This window comes from Crassostrea angulata, unplaced genomic scaffold, assembly GCF_025612915.1.
Source record: "Crassostrea angulata isolate pt1a10 unplaced genomic scaffold, ASM2561291v2 HiC_scaffold_206, whole genome shotgun sequence".
NCBI classification, from domain to species: domain Eukaryota; kingdom Metazoa; phylum Mollusca; class Bivalvia; order Ostreida; family Ostreidae; genus Magallana; species Magallana angulata.
In genome coordinates, this window is record NW_026441759.1 from 154,730 (window position 1) to 160,729 (window position 6,000).

Below are 6,000 nucleotides of genomic sequence, written 5' to 3' on the forward strand. Positions count from 1 at the left end.
TGGGGGGTCAAAGTTTTACATAGGAATATATAGAGTAAATCTTTAAAAATCTTCTTCTCATGAACCATAAGACCAGGAAAGCTGAAACTTGTGTGGAAGCATCCTCAGGTAGTGTAAATTCACAGTTGTGAAAATCATGACCCCCGGGGGTAGGGTTGGGCCACAATGGGGTGTCGAAGTTTAACATAGGAATATATAGAGTAAATCTTTAAAAATCTTCCTTTCAGAAACTAATCAGCCAGGAAAGCTGAAACTTGTGTGGAAGCATCCTCAGGTAGTGTACATTCATAGTTGGGAAATTCATGATCCCCAGGGGTAGGGTCGGGCCACAATGAGGTGTCGAAGTTTTATTACATAGGAATATATAGAGTAAATCTTTAAAAATCTTCTTCTCAGAAACTAATCAGCCAGGAAAGCTGACACTTGTGTGGAAGCATTCTCAGGTAGTGTAGATTCAAAGTTGTGAAAATCATGACCCCCGGGGGTAGGGTGGGGCCACAATGGGGGATCGAAGTTTTACATAGGAATATATAGAGTAAATCTTTAAAAATCTTTTTCTCAGAAACTAATCAGCCAGTAAAGCTGACACTTGTGTGGAAGCATCATCAGGTAGTGTAGATTCATAGTTGTGAAAATCATGACCCCCGGGGGTAGGGTGGGGCCACAATGGAAGGTCAAAGTTTTACATAGGAATATATATGGTAAATCTTTAAAAATCTTCTTCTCAGAAACTAATCAGCTAGGAAAGCTTAAACTTGTGTGGAAGCGTCCTCAGGTAGTGTGAATTCAAAGTTGTGAAAATCATGATCCCCAGGGGTAGGGTGGGGCCACAATGGGGGTTCAAAGTTTAACAAAGGAATATATATGGTAAATCTTTAAAAATCTTCTTCTCAGAAACTAATCAGCCAGATGATTCTTTATTATTGTTAAGACTTTGGCCCCAGGACAATTCTTTGGCCTCACAAGAAGGTTCAGAGTTTATGTACGTTTATATCCCATATATAAACAATTGTTAAGGATCTTTTTGAGAACTGCAATACTCAACATATGATATGACTATAAAATCGTCCTGTTAGAAAAGGGACTAATGATTATAAACATAAGAATATCCAGGGGAAAATGGATTTTATTTATACGGGATCTACATGTATTATTGTACATTGTTTAGATAGTTTGTATTATGACTCCATTAAGCTGATTTTATCATACCTATTGTTCCTCAGGTGAGCGATGTGGCCCATGGGCCTCTTGTTGTTTATTTCGATAAACAATAAGTCACAATATGGAAGTGTCACATACCAACAATCTGTTGAAATTCCCATGGGTACCGGTTGTGCCCATTGTTAGCAGACCTATTTGTGTATTCTAATGAAGCAGAATTTATTCAAAAACTTGTACGTGAAAAAAATAAATCACTCGCTATGTCATTCAACTCAACATTCAGGTATATTGACGACGTATTATCAATTAAAAATTGTTATTTCCATACTTTCGTCGACTCGATATATCCCAGTGATTTTGAAATAAAAGATACTACTGAGTCTGCGTCACCTGTTTCATATTTGGCTATTTTACTAGAAATGGATTGTGACCTAACAACAAAACTTTATGATAAACGCGATGACTTCAATTTTTCTATAGTCTACTTTCCTTACTAATGTAGCAATATACCCTCATCACCTGCTCATGGTGTTTTTGTCTCTCAGTTAAATCGATACACAAGGGCATGCTCTTCGTATGAACAGTTTCTAAGGCGAGGCAAGCTACTGACAACAAGTTGATAAAACAGGACTATCAACAGTCTCGTTTGAAGTCATCTTTCCGTAAGTTCTATGGTCGATACAACGACTTTGTAAGCAAATACAATCTTCCACTGGGTCGCATGCTGACTGACTTTTTCATACTAATTGTCAGACCATTATTGATCACCTTTCCGGTTTTTTTCCCGATTACGACAAAGAGCACACGGCGGGTGTGACCGGTCAGCAGAGGATGCTAACTCCTCCATGGCACCTGATCCTACCTCTATCTTTTTAGAGATCCGTGTTGCTCTGCTTTGAATTTGTATTTTGTTTTATGGATTTTTGAGATGGTTGACAGTATGTTATTGTCATTTTTTCATTAACTTCAAAATATAAACGTGAAAAATGATTTGAACATATGTTTTTGTTAATATGATATGCAATGGGTTTGAACACAATTTTCCATCAACTTGCTAGGTTCTCATCCCGACAAAATACACGAGAAAGGTATTTTATGTACATTTTTTAATTGGGGGGGGGGGTGCAAAGACGTAATCGTTTTATTTATATTTAGACATCCTCTAGAAATAAGATTTTTGTTTTGATTTTATTCATAAAGACAGTCGAGAAGGATAAAAAGGATACAAGTACACACATCTTACAATGTAACATATTGTCTCTTAAAGAATAAGAATATAATTTCGGCCTAAGTCACATGTACTGTATATTACACATATAACTTGTTTCCAATGTGCCTGTACACTACTTAAAGTGATAGTGTCTACGGTTGTGGTGGGTTTTTTTAAGAGTTAAATTGCAAGAAAACTTCATAAGCATGGATAAAAACATGAAAAACAATTTAAAATATGTTCAATACACACTCTAAATACATATTTTGTCCGTAAACTTGCCATTCAGACTATCCATCGATCTCATTAATTATGCATTGTGAGCATTTCCGATGATTGCCGAGCGCTATTCTGGAGTCCCGGATTGCAACGCAATGGACGACGAGGTAATAGCACATGACAGTTGTAAAACATTTCTCATCAGTTTGTAATACTATTTTAAATGCATTTTCAATAATAAAGATACACCTTTTACTATAAAATTGATCTTGTGTAGTTTTTAGACAAACACACAGTCACAAACGTGGGCTTTCCATGATTTGAACAAAACATATCGGAAAGGGGTTCACAAGGGGTTTTTCGTGAATTGGGGAAACAAATAAAAACTTCGATTTTACCTCATTATATTTTAATTTTTGTTTTGCCTTTTCATCTTGTTACTTCTTAAATGGTTTACATAATTATAAGAATGTTCATTAAATTACCAATATAACGTTAAGACTTCATAATACCTGTACGTGTATAAAACTTACATAGATATCTGGCTACTCTAGCAGTACGAGATCAAGATCGCCACTAGCTGACGCGCCCACTTCAAGTCCCGAGATTACGGACAAGGGGAACAGCAGAGAAAGATCCAGAGGCAGGGGAAGATCTAGAGGCAGGGCAAGGGGGAGTCAATCCCGTGGAAGGAGTAGGGGTAGAGGTCGGTCAAGTTCGACTAGGCATGACCTCATCCGACAGCGGAGGGACGAGAGGTTATCCCAGCTAAAGATGCATATTCTTACATGTATATAACACGTGTATATTTCAGTGGGGTAATACATCAATGGCTTAAGTTTACATATGAGATCACTTATTTCCAGTCTCAAGTCGAGCAGATGTCGGCGGAGGGACTGAGGGAATTGGTGATGCAGGTCTGTGAGAGAGACCTATCACTAATTCTTGACGTTGTCCACCACACGTCACAGGAAGAGAGGGAACGTGGTGGCTATCACCCACTGCCAGACAGCGACTCTCCAGATTGGTGTGTTTGCGGTCAATGTCGCGAGATGCCAACAGAAGAGGAGAGAGAGTGCTGCAGACAAACTCCTGTGAACTGCATCTCCTCACAACCGGTATTTTTTTTCTTCATATTATGAAGTTCATAAAAAATATGATTAGGTATATACTCAGATGCAATTTAAATCTACCAAATGTGCTATCATTTCAGGATTTTGACTTCATAGTGCTTGATCCTTTGGTTTTATTGGTGGCTCGTAGGTACAGGCAAGTATTAATTCGCTGCTACACTGCCTGGGCTTTAAACATGTGGGCCTGTCATGATAATGTGAATACAGCAAAACTTTTTTATTTACATATACATTTTATATAGTACTGTGACCAGTATTTTTTTTTTATTGTAGACAGGATATCCTAGCTGCTGGAGAGGACCAGGATCTTAACAAGAGCAATCGACACGCTGCCTACAGACAGTTTATTCTTTGGCGGCATGGGCATCTAGGGGCTGGGAATCGCCGTGTTATTCCTAGTTGTTGTGTTTGGAAAATCGGAGATCAATATCCAGACAGTTTCGGCCAATACAGAGGTTTTGTTGGTGGACGTTTGGGTTGATACCTGATTTTCCAAACACAACAAGAAACAGCATGTCTTAAATACGGAATGTTGTAATTTTTTCTTTGTTGAACATAATCATCCATAAACATCACAATTCAGTATGTTATTATTTTGTTTATCTTAGTAAGTTGAATTTTATTTTGGCAAAGTCACCAATTTACAGCAATTACATGTAAAACAAAGAACTTTTATTGATCAGACACAATGTTTACCTCAAATAATTCAAAATTAAATAATATATAAGTTTGGAATCCTTTACTTGTTTAATTTCAATGTGTTAAATGAGAACACCTAAGATGTATTAAATACAAATTGCACTGGTAAAATACACAACTTGTTCATGAAAACAGATAATTGCACTCAATTTTTTAATGATTGACCCAATTTTAGACCTAAAAAGTGTGTCTAAATTTCACATTCAAATATCAATCCCCCTTTAAGAGCATCTCAATGAGAAAGAAGTGACAAAACATACATGTATATCCCATAACTAAAAGTGAACATTGTTAAACATTTGACTCCATCCAATAATCAATTGTTTTATCCAAATCTTCTTTGGGTTTGAACCTTGACTTTTGTTCATTTACAATTTGGCGAGTTGGTGGAGGTGGAATTGGAGCAAGATGGGCAGATACTCTCCTTGGATCATCTACTTCAAGGGCTACAATTTTGTTCATATCAATGTCGTCGTCTAACCGTTTCTGCAAAATTCTCTGCATAACCTGTGGAATATACTTGTATTCCTTCTGAATCTTGCAGGGGGTGACTGACCAACGGCTACTTTTCTTTTGGGAAACTCTCTGATATCTAAAAATATGATATATACACTGCTTCCTTTAAAAAGTTCACCACCGTTTTAGTATATTACGGTAAAATTATTATTTCAACAATCCATAAATTTTCAATCCGACTGATAAAAGGAAAGCTTGACTTTACCATTAAAGACTTAGGTGTCATACATACAATATCAATGAAGAGCTCTAACATGATTAACTAATTAAAAAAGTAATAGAATACATATTTTATGTATTTCTTATTAGTTGAAAATTTACCTGACAGAGCCATCTTTATTTGTGATCACCGTTCTGTCAAGGTGACCATTATGGTGCAAAGCTGCAAGGATATTTCTACATTGGTACACGGGAGGAGTGTACGAATGTCGTTTGGATGCATACAACAATATCAGATTCTGGAAATTTTCGAGTTCTGCTGTGCTTCTGTAATGTGGAGTGAAAATAATACAAAATAGTTTATGGAAATGTTGAACATAAGGCAAATGCTCTTCTGTGAACAAACACATAGTTTGATCCAACATATATTTTGTTTTACATGTGAAATGGCTTCACTTGTAACATATTTCAATTGATCCTTTTATGATTGAGTCTGGATGGTCGTGGCCATTTTTAAGCTACATTAAACTCTTTCAGATAAAAAGAGCTTTGTATAGAGGTCTAGCAGAGAATTCAAATTTCAAACATATTAACCTATTTTGATTTTTTCTTTAATAATCATTAGTTTATGGTCAAACTTGTCATATTTTATATGTTTAGTGCATATCTTATGGGTAATTTGTCGATCACCCATCTTCCTCAACTTATTTATAATTCATCAATTTCTCAGAAAATTACATAAGTCAATTTATAAAAACTGAAATATGTACCAGTACCTGAAATTTAGATAGTATGGAATATTATTTAAAAGCCTTTTGTCCTACAATGTGTCTGAGGGCCACATGTGCTGGACTGTCTCTTTCCAGCCACCCTTTCTCTCTTTCAGATGTAAGAAGTCTATGT

At 36.2% G+C, this 6,000-nt stretch overlaps 1 pseudogene; it reads left to right on the forward strand.

Moving 5' to 3' along the window:
• The first annotated feature begins 2,634 nt into the window (after nt 1-2,634).
• On the forward strand, nt 2,635-4,238 carry LOC128169761 (P2X purinoceptor 7-like; annotated as a pseudogene).
• The last annotated feature ends 1,762 nt before the right edge of the window (nt 4,239-6,000 follow it).